The 14,602-nt window shown below is 35.5% G+C and overlaps 1 protein-coding gene across 4 annotated transcripts in view; it reads left to right on the top strand.

The window, feature by feature from the left end:
• METTL4 (methyltransferase like 4) overlaps nt 1-14,602 on the top strand; it is a 526,668-nt gene that overhangs the window by 502,762 nt on the left and 9,304 nt on the right. For 3 of the 4 annotated variants that reach the window (XR_003793143.1, XR_003793141.1, XR_003793139.1), the window contains exon 14: nt 12,311-12,408. The gene's annotated coding sequence lies outside the window, so the exon portion shown is untranslated. Of the gene's footprint in view, nt 1-3,166; nt 3,250-12,310; nt 12,409-14,602 lie in introns of those variants that run through there. The other variant, XR_003793145.1, reaches the window with a different exon arrangement.

Genomic DNA, 14,602 nt, shown 5'->3' with positions numbered 1-14,602 from the left:
CCCTCCCTCCCTCCCTCCCTCCCTCCCTCCCTCTGAAGAGCTTTCCCCTTTGCAGTATGTTTAACTATGTCATTTACATTCTGAAAAGTAGCCTGGATGTTCTTTGGCCTGACTTTGGTTATGAACTCAGAACTTTGCTGTCTGCTCACACACTGTGTCTTTGGTTCTGGTAATGAATGGTATTGTGATGCTCTGAAAGAGCACCCAAAGCATTTTGTAATCATGTCAGTGTTTGTTTGGCGAGTATTTATTATTCTCACATTCTTTCAATGTAAGCTTAAGAAGCAGAATAAACCTAAGCAATCTTGTTCAAAAGTTCAAGTGTTACAAGTTAATAATTATAACTATATTGGGAATATGTGGAACTAAGAGTTTTTGTTTATTTCTTTTTTGAACTTTAGTTTATTAATTTGTGCTGTTCTACAATTTGCTGCTTTGTATAGAACTCAGAACCAGTCTCGAGGCATTAGCATTCATAGAAATAGAAATTATTTTGGGTTCATCACATCTATAATCCTCATACAGTCTCCCACATAGACAAGACTCCAGTGTGACTTAGTTACTACTTGTCCCTTCCTGTTTTGTATTGCTGTAGTTACACTTCTATATGTGTACAGTAGCAGTTGATTCATAGCATGTTGTCAGGAAGTTACTGCATGCTCATGACAGCAAGTAGGTATTTGAGAGAGAATAAGACAGTGCATTTGGACGTGGGCAAGGATAGCTTAGTGTCCTTATTAGCTGTTGCTTACTGTTGTTCTTCTTCTAAAATAAAACACCTTACTTCCAACTTCATTTCAAAAGATTGTTTCTTTTGCACTGAGCAGAATTTTCAAGACTAAACCATTCTGCCTCTTGGATAGGCAGATTGATAATGAAGCATGTAAAATAATGGAGCGTGTGGGAATCCTACCATATTTTTGTAAGTCATATATTTCATTTTATGAGTATTTTTGTGATTAAAAAATCCTGCTGATTATGGGAAATTTTAAAAGGATATAGATAATAGATACATAAAATTTAAAAATTACTCATTATTCACAATCTCGGTGTCCATAAATAGCCTTAGCCATAGTCATTGTTGGCGTTTTGGTTATACTAATCAAATATACATATATAGATATAGATATACATATCTATATCTATAGATATCTGTAGATATAGATAGATAGATAGATAATGTGTATTTCTCCAAACTTCCCCAAGTCCTCCCTGGCTAAGAGGTACAAGTAAGGTCATATTATCAGTTATGCTCAGTTTTGTGGCATCTCTCCCACCTGTACATCTTTAGGGACCAAGCCCTCTATCCAGCAAGTCTTCCCTTTCTAGTATGCTCTAAAGTTTCTAAAGCATATTTCGTGTGCTCTGAGTGATTCACTGCCCTCACTGCTCTGGATTATGAGTGGGAGTCTTTAGGTATACATCCCCATGTCATTATGCTCAACACCTCCAACTGTTAAAGGTACCATCATTCTGGAGAGGTCTCACAGCACAGTTCTTTGCATTGCAATATATTACACAGGTGAGTCAACCCTCTATTTGTGGGAGAAGGCAGATTTGATAAATGACCTTTTCTTCCCCATGACAGTGAGGCCAGCAGGTTGTTCCACTGGGAACAGAATCAATTAACAGCCATCACTTGAAACTCAAAATTTCTTCAGCCCTCTTGTCTACATGTGATTTTTATTGATTTTATCTGAAATCTATTTGACATACTGTCTTAGTGGCCATAACCTTTATTTCCTGACATTTAGTTGCTTAGATGTGCCTCTGTTTCCACAGCCTAGATGCTAACTGCTTTGATTAACATTATGAATTCCTACATGAAGAAGCCCCTATTATGAAAGAAATATTAAGAAATTAGTGACAAACAAAGGCATAAGGCAATGCTGGTTGAATGATAAAATTAACAAAATTGTATGTTTTCAGCAACTGGATAGAACTTTCTGTGCTTATTTTAATTGCCACAATCCTGTATAAACACGTATATACATATTGGCTAGTAGTAGTACTTGAGTAGGATTCCAAAATTGATTGGATGACTAGGATGCTGTTCATGAGACCACTGCCAACTTAGAAGGAAATGTGTGCTGTGCTGAAGGACTCCATCACCTCCTGGTCCTAATTTTGTTCAAATTGAGAATAAAGATACCAGGGAACACTGGTCAAATTTGTATATGCCATGAAGCTTCGATGAGTGGTTGATCCATACTGAAAAGGATGTTGTCACTAATCAAATAAATAAGCATAAATAATTGTCAAAGTCTAAGAGGATAACACTGGATAGGAATAAATTTCCTAGGCTACGCTCCAAAGGGCAATTACACAGACACAGTTCAGAAGAAGTATAGGTTACCAGCAGAGCTTGTGGAGAAAGCCTAGGGTTTTAGTTGGCTCAGATATCTGCGGAAATAAAATGCTGCACTCACTGTCGTGACAGAATCTCATGTCATCAGTGAAAGTATTTTCACTTTCAACCTCAAAGGAGATTACAACCAAGTTTGTGATGGAATAGTTAGAATACTGTGTTCTGATCTGGGCACTCCAATTCAAGTGGGATGATGAAAGGCCGAAGAGACCAGAATGATGAACTAGCTTAAAACCAAGATATTAGAAAAACAACGGATGGCTCTGAGCTTGCAATAGTGAAAAAACATTAGCGAAGACATTATAGCTGTCTTCAAACATCAGTCCATGCTGTGCTTATTCTGTATTGCTCCTGAGAGAACAGGGAGAGAGAATTAACATGTATTTAGTACCTACCATGTGCCCAATGTGAGTTAGTTTAACGTACATGTATACAATTTCATTAAAATTTCACAGTAACTTTATGAAGTAGAGTATGTTACAATTGAGAATCCTGAGATGCAGAGAACTTTAGAAATTCTTCGAGGTATATGCATAGTTAGGGAATACTGAGTTAGAGTTGTAGAATTGGGGTTCTGTGTCAGACACCCATGATTCTCTGAGGAAACAACTTCCCACCCTCCTCAATCCATGGGGTTTGGAAGCCTCTGAATTTCCTTCCTACATCGAGGGGTGAGCATGTAGTCCTGTCCAACCGGTCCAACCGGTCTCTGGTTCTCAATGACTCAATCCATGCACGTGGGATCAATTCTAGGGCCTTTGATGAAGACATTCAGGAAGAATCATTCTTATTTTTCAGTGGGATTCATAAAGACTAAGATGTGAAATGTAAGCTGCTGGCAGACATTTCGCCACCACTCAGCAAAGAATGGTGCCTGACAGCGATCACCAACACAAAAAAAGCACAACTCACGGTGTCCTGCTGAGCACCTGAAATATATTTTTAAATTTAATCTTTACCAGGTATGTGAGGATGATTCCATTATTATCTTAATTTTGCAAGAGAAAAAGAAAAACAGGGTTGTTGACAATATTGAGTTCGTAATGCTATTCCTAGCAGGCTCAGGATTCTCACCCCACTTTGTCACATTTCTTAGAAATCATTGAATACTGTTTCTTTTTTCACTTGAATTTTAAAAATCAAAATAGAACTAAGTACATGATGATTCTGCAGCTCTTTACCTATCAAATCTGATGTTAATTGTGGAATTTCATGTTTGTGGGGGTAAATTACTAACAAATTGAGATGGGAATGCAAAGTTCAGTTACTCTTTAGAGGAGGTTTACGTAAGAGTTCAAAGAGGCCGTTTAAATCAACATTTTACTTTTTAATTTTACAGTCCTGCCTTCTTGTCTCTGTCGCTGAGAAAGCCAAAGAAAACTTATTATTATTTGCTTTCTCTGCCTCTTGCAATGGAATGCATAACAGTTGGCTTTTTGATCACGACCTACTAGCAATTTATGAACACCTAAAGACTAACAACAGGTATTGAACTATTGCAGTTTGCTTGGGAATGAGAAAGAGTGCTAATTTTTCATAGATCAAAATGATTTCTGAAAGAAACTAACACAATATTGTAAAGTAACTCTACTCCAATAAAAATTGATTTGATAAAAAAGATTTCTGAGCTTCTTTTCTAAGTCATAGCTCTGTAGTTAAGAGATTCCACATAGACAAGAAGAATTGTGTAAAATCCCGGTGAACAGAGTTCAGGACTCTCTTCTCTTGTGCAAAACCATGTCTCTCTAGATCAAGCTGAAACCCTTGCTTAATGCTTTTGAGCCTTCAACTACTAGCAAAAAAGTACCCGAGGTCATTGTATAGTAAATGCAAAATATTATTGACTCTTTTTTTTCCACATGACACTAAAATCTAACTATCACTACTTTAGTAGCTTATAATTTGTCACATTTTACCAAGTCTGGTGTCTTTCTCTTAAAAAAAAATCAATATATTTTAATATTATGTGGTAGTGAGTTTCTGCATTGACAGTCCATTCATCTGCAAGACATTAACTTTCCCGGCTTTCTCAACAGAGCAGTTGAAGTTGAATTCATTAAAAAATACCAATAATGAGAGCATATGAACCTTAAAGATAGATGATATTTAAATATATGACTTTATTATTCATATAGCTGTAGAAAAAATAGAAATATATTATGCACAGATAATTGACTTAGAATGGAAATATGCTATGATAATCTAGTTCTCATAATCATTACATTTACACTTCCTTCCCTCCTGCTCCTGCCAGATCCAATGCATAGGGGAGTATTGTCAGTTGTCCAATCATATTTGAAGTATGACTACTTTTCATAAAGGCTTGTTGCCCTATTTCCAACACTCAACAGCTAGGCTACTATCATAGTCTTTGAACTAGTCTCCTGCCTTCTTCAGTGGACCTCTTATATTTCATTCTTCATACAGTAGCCAGAGAGATGTTAAAAAAATAAATTGGGTTATATTAAAACCCTGTTTAAAATCCTTTTGGGATCCCTATGTCACTTGTGATAAAATTCTAAGTCTCCTTACCCTGTCTCCAAGGTCCTATGTGGTCTTGGCTCTTTCTGACTCTTCAGCTACATGATGTGTTTCTCTTCTCCTTGCTCAGCATGTTCCAGCCATAATAGCTTTCTTTCTTCTCTTCAAACAGACCAAGTTCATTAATGCCTCAGGGCACTTCCATCTGCTGCCTCCTCTTCCTGGGATTCTCTTTTATTAGATCTTTTCATGGTTGGCTCCTTATCATTCAGATCACAACTTCTATAGCATCTCATAAATGACAGCTTTCCTGACTGTCCAGCCAAAGCAGCCAATTCTAGTCTCAGCACCCTGTTTAGTTTTACAGCAATCATCACTTCCTGTATTTTCTCATTAATTTGTTTGTTGTTTGTCTTCCCTCACTAGAATATAAGTTTCCCAACAACCTAGAAGACTGTCTGAAATATGAGGCTCTCAACATATGTTTGATAAGTGAAAGAGTTTAATTGTATTTCAGTTAGGAGAAAAATGCTTAGAAATACAAAAAGAAGCACAATATAAATATTGTATATTATTTCAATGAGGCATAATAGTATAAGTGTAGTAAAAAAAGGTTAAGAAGGAATATAATAAAATGTTATTCTTGATTATTTCTAAGGTAGGGTTTTTTCTTTTACATTTATCATCAAAATTTTAACATTTATCTCTATTATAATAAGAAAAAAAAGTTTAAAAAGAAACTAAAACACTGGCAGAAACTTTACAAACTAAGAGTGGCTTCCTCTGGATGGATTATGTTCCAATTTTTCTTCCTCTTCAATTTTTACTATGCTTTTCAAATCTTCAACAGAATGCATGGCTAAACTTTATAATCAGTCAACAATTAACCTTTATTAAAAAGTATTGGTGTCCAGATAGCTTATAAGGAAAAGCCATCTTAATTTAATGACTATGACAATGTTACATAATTACAGAGTTGTCTAGGAATACTAGTATCTATTGATATACATAGAGGTGCATTAAAAAGGGCTGCAAATTCTTTGACACTCCTAGAGTAATGGGGTCTGTTTCCCTTCTCCTTGAACCTGTGACTTTTTTGATGATGGAGTATGACAGAATTGATACTACGCCAATTTCAAGCTTGCCTTTAACAGGACTGCAATGTCTTCCTTGTTACCTCGAGCCACTGAGGCCATCGTGTGCTAGTTATCTGTAGAGAACACATGGAGGAAAAGGAAGACCCCCAGCTATCACCCAGCTATTGCAGCCTCCAGTCACTCAAGTCATCCCAGATGAAGCCCCAGAAATCATGGAACAGAGAGAAGCACTGAATGAATTCCTGACTTACGAAATCAAGAGATAAAATAATAATAAATTGTTATTTAAAGAACTAAGCTTTGAGTGATGTGTTATGTAGCATTAGCTAAAGAGGTTAAGGTCCAGCCGTGAATAATGATAGAGATATCATATAAACCCAAGCAATCTAACTTCAGTATATACTTATAAAACTGATACAACAGAAGTCCAAGAAGTCTAAGGAGAAAGAGAAAAAGGATAAAAGATGGGGAAGCATTGATAAAATTTATTCAAAATCATGAGAAAATCAACTTAAAGAAGTTTAAGGACCATCTAAGAAACAATATTAGGAAAGTGATCAAGAGGATTACCTTAAGTTTATTTATATCTTGATATAGACAAAGGGGAAATTTTAAAGGTTTTTTTTTTTTTTTTTGAGAATTCTGGGTGATTGGATCATCTTTGTTACCTATTTATAGCATCCCCCTCATTAAGAAAACTCCTGGAAAATATTCGAAACTAGGAAAAAAAAAGGTTTAAGTTATTTCTGGGTTAACCAGGAAGGGCAAATGTTGCATTCTTCTCTAAAGTCATTTTTGATGTTCAAGATATTTAATTAAATAGATGTATGCAAGTGAAACAGAGAGAGATGAGTACATCAAACCTACAGAACTTCAGGAAAAAAAAACCAAAAATATATATCAAGGACCTCAACTTCTATCTGAAAAAGGGAGGAAGATAAGAGTCAAGTCCAAGGCAAGCAAAAAGAAATAACAAAGATGAGAGAAGAAATCAATGAAATATAAAATAGGGGGGGAAAAGCCAAAAAAGAGAAAACCAATGAAACCCAAAACTGGTTCTTTGAGAAATTCGAATTGATAAACCTCTGCAAAGACCCCAGGCGAGAGAGAGAGAGAGACAGAGAGAGAGAGAGAGAGAGAGAGAGAGAGAGAAAAGAAGAAGGAGAAGGAGAAGGGGAAGGGGAAGAAGAAGGAGAAGGAGAAGGAGAAAGGAAGAAGAAGGGGGAGGAGGAGAAGAAAAGAAGAGGAAGGAGAAGAAGAAGAAGAAGAAAGGAAGAAGAAGGGGGAGGAGGAGAAGAAAAGAAGAGGAAGGAGAGGAAGGGGAGGAGGAGGGGGAGGGGAAGAGGGAGGGAGGGAAGGAGGAGGGGTAGGAAAAGGAGGAGGAGGAGAAGAAGAGAGACAGGACAGAAGATGGGGGAGGGGGAGATGGAGAGAAAGGGAGAGGGAGAGGGAGGAGACAAATTCCCAAAATCAGAAATGAGAGAGGTGAAATCGTTACAGATTCTACGGGTATTAAAAGGATAGTAAAGGAATATTATGAACAACTGTTTGTTGATAAATGCAATTAAACAACTTAGATGAACTACAGAAGTTTACCAACATTAATTCAAGAAAAAATGAATAATCTTAGCTGCCCTGTACCTATTAATAGAATTGTTTATAGTTAAAATCCTTCCCACAAAAACAATCCTCTAGACTCAGAAGACTTCGTTAGTAAATCATTCAAGTGAAAATAATATTAATTCTGCCCTAAGTCTTGCAGAAAATTAAGGAAGATGAAATACTTCTCAACTCATTCCATGAGGACAGAATTACCCTGATACCCAAACCATAAAGGGAGAGATTGGAAAAGAAAACTACAGAACAATTTTCCTCATGAATATAGATGAAAAATTTCCTAACAAAAACTTAGCAAATCAAATCCAACATTATACAAAGAATACATCATGACCAAATGGGTTTTATCCAGGATTGCAAGGTTAGTTTAACATTTGAAAATAAATCAGTGTAACTCAGCATAATGAGAAACTACAAAAGAAAATTAATATGATTATTTCATGTTGTTTTCTAAAATAATTTTAACAAAATCCAACATCTACTATGATCAAAAACTGTCAGGAAACTAGGAATAGAATGGAACTTTCTCAGCCTGATAAAGAACGTCTATGAAAATTCACAACTAACATTTTATTTAATGGGTAAAGTCCAAATGTTTTCTCTCTAAAATCAGAAGGTAAAGAAGTCCTCTCTCACCACTTTTATCCATCATTTTACTGGAGGTTCTAGCTAGTGCAAAAAATAAGGAAAAAAAATAAAAGAATTCATATTGTTACTGAGTCCAAGCTAGTACTGCTCCCTGCACCACAGGCCAATAAATCAAAAGAAAAGTTGTTGGGAAAAGGAATAGTGACTTTATTTGGAAAGCCAGCAGACCAAGAAGATGGTGGACTAGTGTCTCAGAGAACATAATATTAATTAACTATAAATCAATTGTTCTACATAACTTCATTTTACAGTAAACACAACTATTCATATAATTCAGTGTTAAATACTTGTTTTGAATGTAATTTTATAGTTTTCTATTCTAAAACAATATATTTTTATAGAAACAGCTATACATTTGAGAATACTAATATATCATGTACTAGTATACATGGGGCAGAGGAACCTTTCTTGCTTACTCTGTTCTCATTATGTGCCATGGTTAATGTTTTCTGATAAGACTATTGAATATACAGTAAACAATGAGATTTTGATTAACTCATTCATTTTTAATCAGTTTCTTCTGCTTTTTGTTGAGTGCAGTATAGCCCTAGCAAAACAGACCACCTTTCTGTCTGTTTTTTCTCTTTTCTCCCCTTCCTTTTCTAGATAGAATGAGTGATGTAGAGACTTGTACAATTTTATGCCATATTTTATATTTTAAAAATGACTTTTATATGACGAAAAGGTTGATGGCTGAACTTTACCACCCAGTATGTTGGCTTTGAGGCTCATTAAAATCTGGTGGTTTCTGAATTAACTTGTGGGTCCCTACAGTGATGGAAATTGCTTCTTTCCAGTATTATTGACTGACAGAGCAGGTGAGAACTTGTTTGCATCCTTTGAACAAGTTCATTAGTTTCCTATAATGGCTGTTACAGGTAAACACTCTACTATTTAATTAGTAGACTCTCTTTGGTGAGCTTATAACAATTACAGGACCTTTTTTCTTCCGTTTGTGTTCAGGACACACATTTTTTTATGGCCAATCTGACTCATCTTCAGTCAATAATTGTATGCCTGGCAGCTACCATTAATAACTATTAAAAAAATAAAGCAACTGCCTATATTTTTTTCATGATCTAAAAATAGTATTCCATTAATCTTCAAGGTTAACTGCCTGGGCTGCAAAAGTTTTAAGCTTCTTCAATCCAAATCTTCAAGTTGATACCACTTTCTCTGAATCTAACATGCCATTGCCTAATAAATTGAAAATCTCTACTGAACACATACATGTGTTCCACTGACAAAAACCTGGTACTAGTGGACATTCAATTTTAACATATGTTGAATACCTGCTATCAGCTTGTCCCAAGAGATACTAAAGACATAGTCTCTGACTTAAAATAATTCCCAGTGTAGTGGAGGAAATAGATAGGCATTCAACCATAGTACATTTTTAAAATTTCAAAGTTAGTGTGATGAGACTCAGAGGAGTGAGGCTCAGAGTAATATTGTACATTGGTTGGTGAGACTTTAAAGTAGTTCTTGTCTACTGCTTATAAAAGGAAGGATGTCAACGAAAGAGCCTCACAGCATTGAAAAGGGAGACTGAAGAAAGAAGATGGCAGTATTTAAAAGCAGTGCTTTGTATGAACCTCTAGTAAGATGGAGAAATATCTAAAGAGGATTTTAAGATAGTTTTACTTCATGATGCTTCCTCCTAAAAAAATACAATAAATATCTAAATTATATTTTAAGGCTTCTTGTGTTGGACTTGTATCTCTTTTGAATGTTTCCTATGCTCAGATTGGCCACTTTAGACTTAGCTCTAATTGGTGTTCATTTTAGGGAACACCATATTGGATTTTAGACATAAGGCAAAGACTCAGTGACATTTTAAATAAAATCATTACCCTAGGAACTGAGCTCGAAGCACACCTTTGCAATGGCCACTCAAATGTTGGAATTACAGTGCAAGGGGTTGGGTATTAACAGGATAAGAGGTGTAGTTAGTATTTGAAATAACCCAAACCAATGGAAATGACATAGGATTCTCTGGGATTAGAATTATAATATTGGAAGAATTTTCTCTTCAAGACTTGGTTGTCCTAGAGGCAGAACTAAATTTATTCAGAATTGTATCAACTCACTAAATTAAGGGAGCCTAAGAAATTTATTTGTAAAGTTGTAAGTTGAAAAGTGTTTTTTATCCAGTAATATTAGACACATTTCCTAGGAAATCAGGTCTTCCTGAACAAAGAGTAAAGGGCAGTGTTTCAGTTGAAGAGTTTTACTTGCTCAGCCATCAGTGCGTGAATCCTCAGGAAATGGCAACTCCTGGGAAATTCTAAGGCAAGCATGATTTGGAATTACTGGTATAGGTTGTTTGCTTGTGGAGAAAAACAAGACTGTGCTAAAGACCTCTAAAGCAGGGATCTCAAACTCAACACCAACATTGACGAATGTCAGTTAATGTAGCAGGCAGGTGTTTCAAAAGATGGAACTGGAGAGCGCAGGCCCTGTCCCTCCAAAGTGTTCAGCCACTATTTGGGTCTAGTGAATTTTACTGCCATACTGGAGCTGGAACCTAATTGTTGGACATCCTCCAAATTGTAAAGAGCAGCTATAAAATCCATCATTTAAAAAGTATTAAATCTCCAATTTAAAAATACATAAAGAGATTTATATATAAATATTTAAATATAAAAGTATTTAAACAAGTGAAGAATGTGATCTGTTTTTAGCATATTATTGATAATCATTATTAGGACCAACAAAAGACATCTGAAGACCAAATCTTGCAGACCATTAGTATATACAGTCTATCCTCATTGCTTGTGGAAATATTCCATAAATTTCATAGTTGATAATTCATTTACTTGCTAAAATTTATTTATAACCTAAAATAAATACTGCAACACTTTCATGGTCATTTGTGAACATGCACAGAGTGGTGAAAAATTTGAGATGCCAGATGTATGCATCTGACAGGGCAATACTCTGCCTTCATGCACACCTCTTCCCTCTTTTGAGCTGAGTCCTCTTCAGAGCCCAGTTTTCCTTTTGTTTCAGTGTCCATAGTGGCTACCTGTTTGGGAACATCTAAACAAGTGCTCCCACTGTTGACCTTGTTATACTTCACACAACACATGGGATTTTCCTGGGACTGTGAACTGGGTCAATTAACTCTGCAGTGCTTCTCATCTTGTCATGTTATGCTAGCAATAATTATTATTATTTAAGTTCTGCAATGAATTCAGTTATAGTTGTCTTTATTTTTTCTACAAATTAAAAAAAAAATTATTTTTGGTAGCACTGCACAGCATGTGGGATCTTAGTTCCCCAACCAGGGATCCAACTTATGCCCCCTGCAGTGGAAGTGTGGAGTCTTAACAACTGGACTGCCAGGGAAGTCCCTATAGTTGTCTTTATACTATGTACTTCCTCCACTGCTATCTTCTTCCCATTTATATTTCAGTTTTACTATGGCCTCTGTGATGAGCAAACCATTATAAATAAATACACGTATTTTCTTAGTCCTTCTCTGTCCTCTTTAACCCTTTGGCAGAAAGGAAATCCAATGCTCCCCCAAGGTACAATCTCCTAGGGAGCCAGCACTCCTGAGTTCTGGTTTATTATTTCTCCCCATACTCTATGTACCACCAAGAGGCAGCCATTCTCTTAGCACTCCATCGTTGCTCTTAGGTTCTATACGTCCTCCTGTGTGCAAAATCTTATCCTCTTTATGAGGCTCATGCCATGCGCCATACTTCCATCTTCCACTCTATTTTTGTCGTCTTCTGATTTAATGGCTACTTTCATAAATCATAGAGGCTTTTGGCCTTTGCTTCTTTGTCTTCCTTCTTCTAACCAATGTTTTCTTTTTCTCTACTCCATGTCCTCCATATATCCTAGGATATTTGAAAGTCTACATGGAAGATCCTTCTAATGCTATAACTTCAACGTTTTGTGACCTCCTCAATATATGCTATGGTGTCCTGTTTAAGAAATCCATTTCTTTCCCAAGGTCATAGCATTTTTTCTTCTATTATCTTATAATATTTTATAATTTTGCCTTTCATATTTAGATCTTCATTACACTAGAATTAAATTTTATCTATTTTGAGAGGTAGGAGTCTAATTTCATATTTCTCTATAGGTAGATTCCTAATCGCTGCTCCATTTATTGAAAAATAGATCTTTCCCCGAAGATCTGAAATTCCAGCTCTGCGATAAAGCACATTCCACTGACTATGGGTAAGTCTGTTTCTGGGACCTTTGTTTTATCCCATTGTTTATGCATATCTATGCTTGTATTAATACCACACTGTCTTAGTTATCATAGCGTATGGCACAGCATTATGTTGATATCTGTTAAGACAATTCTCACTACCTTGTTATTTAACAAACTTTAAAAAAAAATTAGGCCCTTTGCTCTACCACATCAATTTAAAAATCAGCTTTCCAGACTTCATAACCTGTTGAGATCTGTTGAGATTTTACTGGAATGGCATTGAAACTGTAGATCAATTTGGGGAGAGTTGACATCTTTATTATACTGAAACTCTCAGTCTGTAAACATGGTATAGCTCTCCATTTAGGTTATCTTAAATGCCTATCAATAAAGAGATTGGGATTGACATAGATACACTAATATGTATAAAATAGATAACTGATAAGAACCTGCTATATAAAAAATAAATAAAATTTAAAAAATTGTACTCTGATGTCTTTAATGTGATGTCTGAGTTATATTCCTCTTATATCTTAATAATTTTTTATGTTCTGCCTCTTCTCTCTCTCCTCTCTTTCTCCCTCTTTCAAGACTTGCCAGAGATTTGTCAATTTTTTTTCTTTTTCTTTTTTTTGGTCTTTTTATAGAATTGACATTTTGCTTTGGTAATTTTATTTATTCCATGCTTGTTTTCTGTTAATCTAATAAAGAGCGCAGAATACACAAGCATACACAGGACGTTCATATCTTTACTTGCATTTTTATTTTTTTTATCGATGTACTTTCAAAGAGCAAATTTTTTAAAATTTAGATTCAGTTCATGTTCCCAATTATTTTGAAGGTCTTGCTTCTTGTTACCTAGCTAAGGAATCTTTGCTTGCTCCAAGACTGAAGTATTTTCTCCTAGGTATTCTAAAAGTTTTGGAATTTTAGCATGTATGTTTAATGTGTGTATAATGCATTGTGATTTAATTTTCTTATAAAGTCTAAGATAAGAGTCAAGTTTAATTATTTTTTTCTATATGGATCATGTGTTATTCAGGGACTGTGTGGTACAAGGACTATCATTTCCCAATGCACAATTTCTAGTTTCTTTAGAGTGTTCATTGATTTAGATACTTATCTTCATAGCAATACTGTACAGTATTGATTGCTATAATTTTAAATTAAATTTTGAAGTCAGGATCGAACTTTGTTCCTCTTTTTCAAAGTTTATTTAGCTATTTTATGTTCTTTGCATTTCAATTTAAATTTTAGAATTAGCTTGTTAATCTATGAAAAGCTTCAAGAAGTTTCGATTGGAATTGTGTGAAATCTATAGATCAATTTGGGGAAAATTGTATAAGAGTGGAATTATTCATGACACTTTTCCTATTTTGCCTATTCCTTTAAATCATTAAATGTATTTAATATTACTGTTTTAAATTCCTGGTATTTGTTCTGTGTGCACAGATATACACAAATTCCTTGTATTTGGGCCTTGTGCTGTGTTTGCTACAGGGCTTGGTAAAAGCTACCGTGTTCGCTACTGGGCATTGTTAGAGAGTGAATGCTTAACTGTGGAATACCATGCAGTTGCCCATGCAGCCTAAGTTTTCTGTAATGAACTGGATGTTATCTTACTCAGTAAGCCATACAGGTGGGTATAAGCAGTAGCAATTTGTCACCAACTGGAAAGGCTGTATGAAAGGCAATGAACTCAGAACTACATTATGCGATGGGTGCCTCAGACTCCTTCAGTACCATTCCTGTTACATTGCCTCCTCTCTCTCAGTCTGTCATAGGAAGTAGCTTATGACCAGGTAACAGAAGAAGAAAAAACTTGGTATAGTTTGAAAATAAGTAGGTCTGCAAGAAATGCTGGTACCAACTGAAAGTGGGTGACTACAGCATTATAGCTCAACTCAGACATGATGCTGAAGGATAGCAGTAAAGGAAACATTTTCCCATTGGCCAAAATTTGTTTGGTTAGATTATCTGGAGTTGCCAGAATATATATCTACGGTGTTTTGAGGGAAGTTGCTAAGAGTTTGACTGATGTCAACCAAAGCAAAAAAAAAAAAAAAGACAATACAGAAGGCTGCAAGTAAGAAAAGAATTTATTTGGAGTCTTAAGAATTGCAATTTGGGAGACACAGATCCAGGTAAAACTGAAAACATGTTCCAGGGAAGAGACAGTCAGGGCTTATAATTGCAAAAACCATGAGGCTCCACTCT

The sequence above is a fragment of the Monodon monoceros genome, unplaced genomic scaffold (genome assembly GCF_005190385.1).
Source record: "Monodon monoceros isolate NGI ecotype Baffin Bay Population unplaced genomic scaffold, NGI_Narwhal_1 Super_Scaffold_1, whole genome shotgun sequence".
In the NCBI taxonomy this organism is placed as follows: domain Eukaryota; kingdom Metazoa; phylum Chordata; class Mammalia; order Artiodactyla; family Monodontidae; genus Monodon; species Monodon monoceros.
The sequence above is the reverse complement of the archived record's forward strand: the minus strand, read 5'-3'. Positions and strand labels throughout refer to the sequence as shown.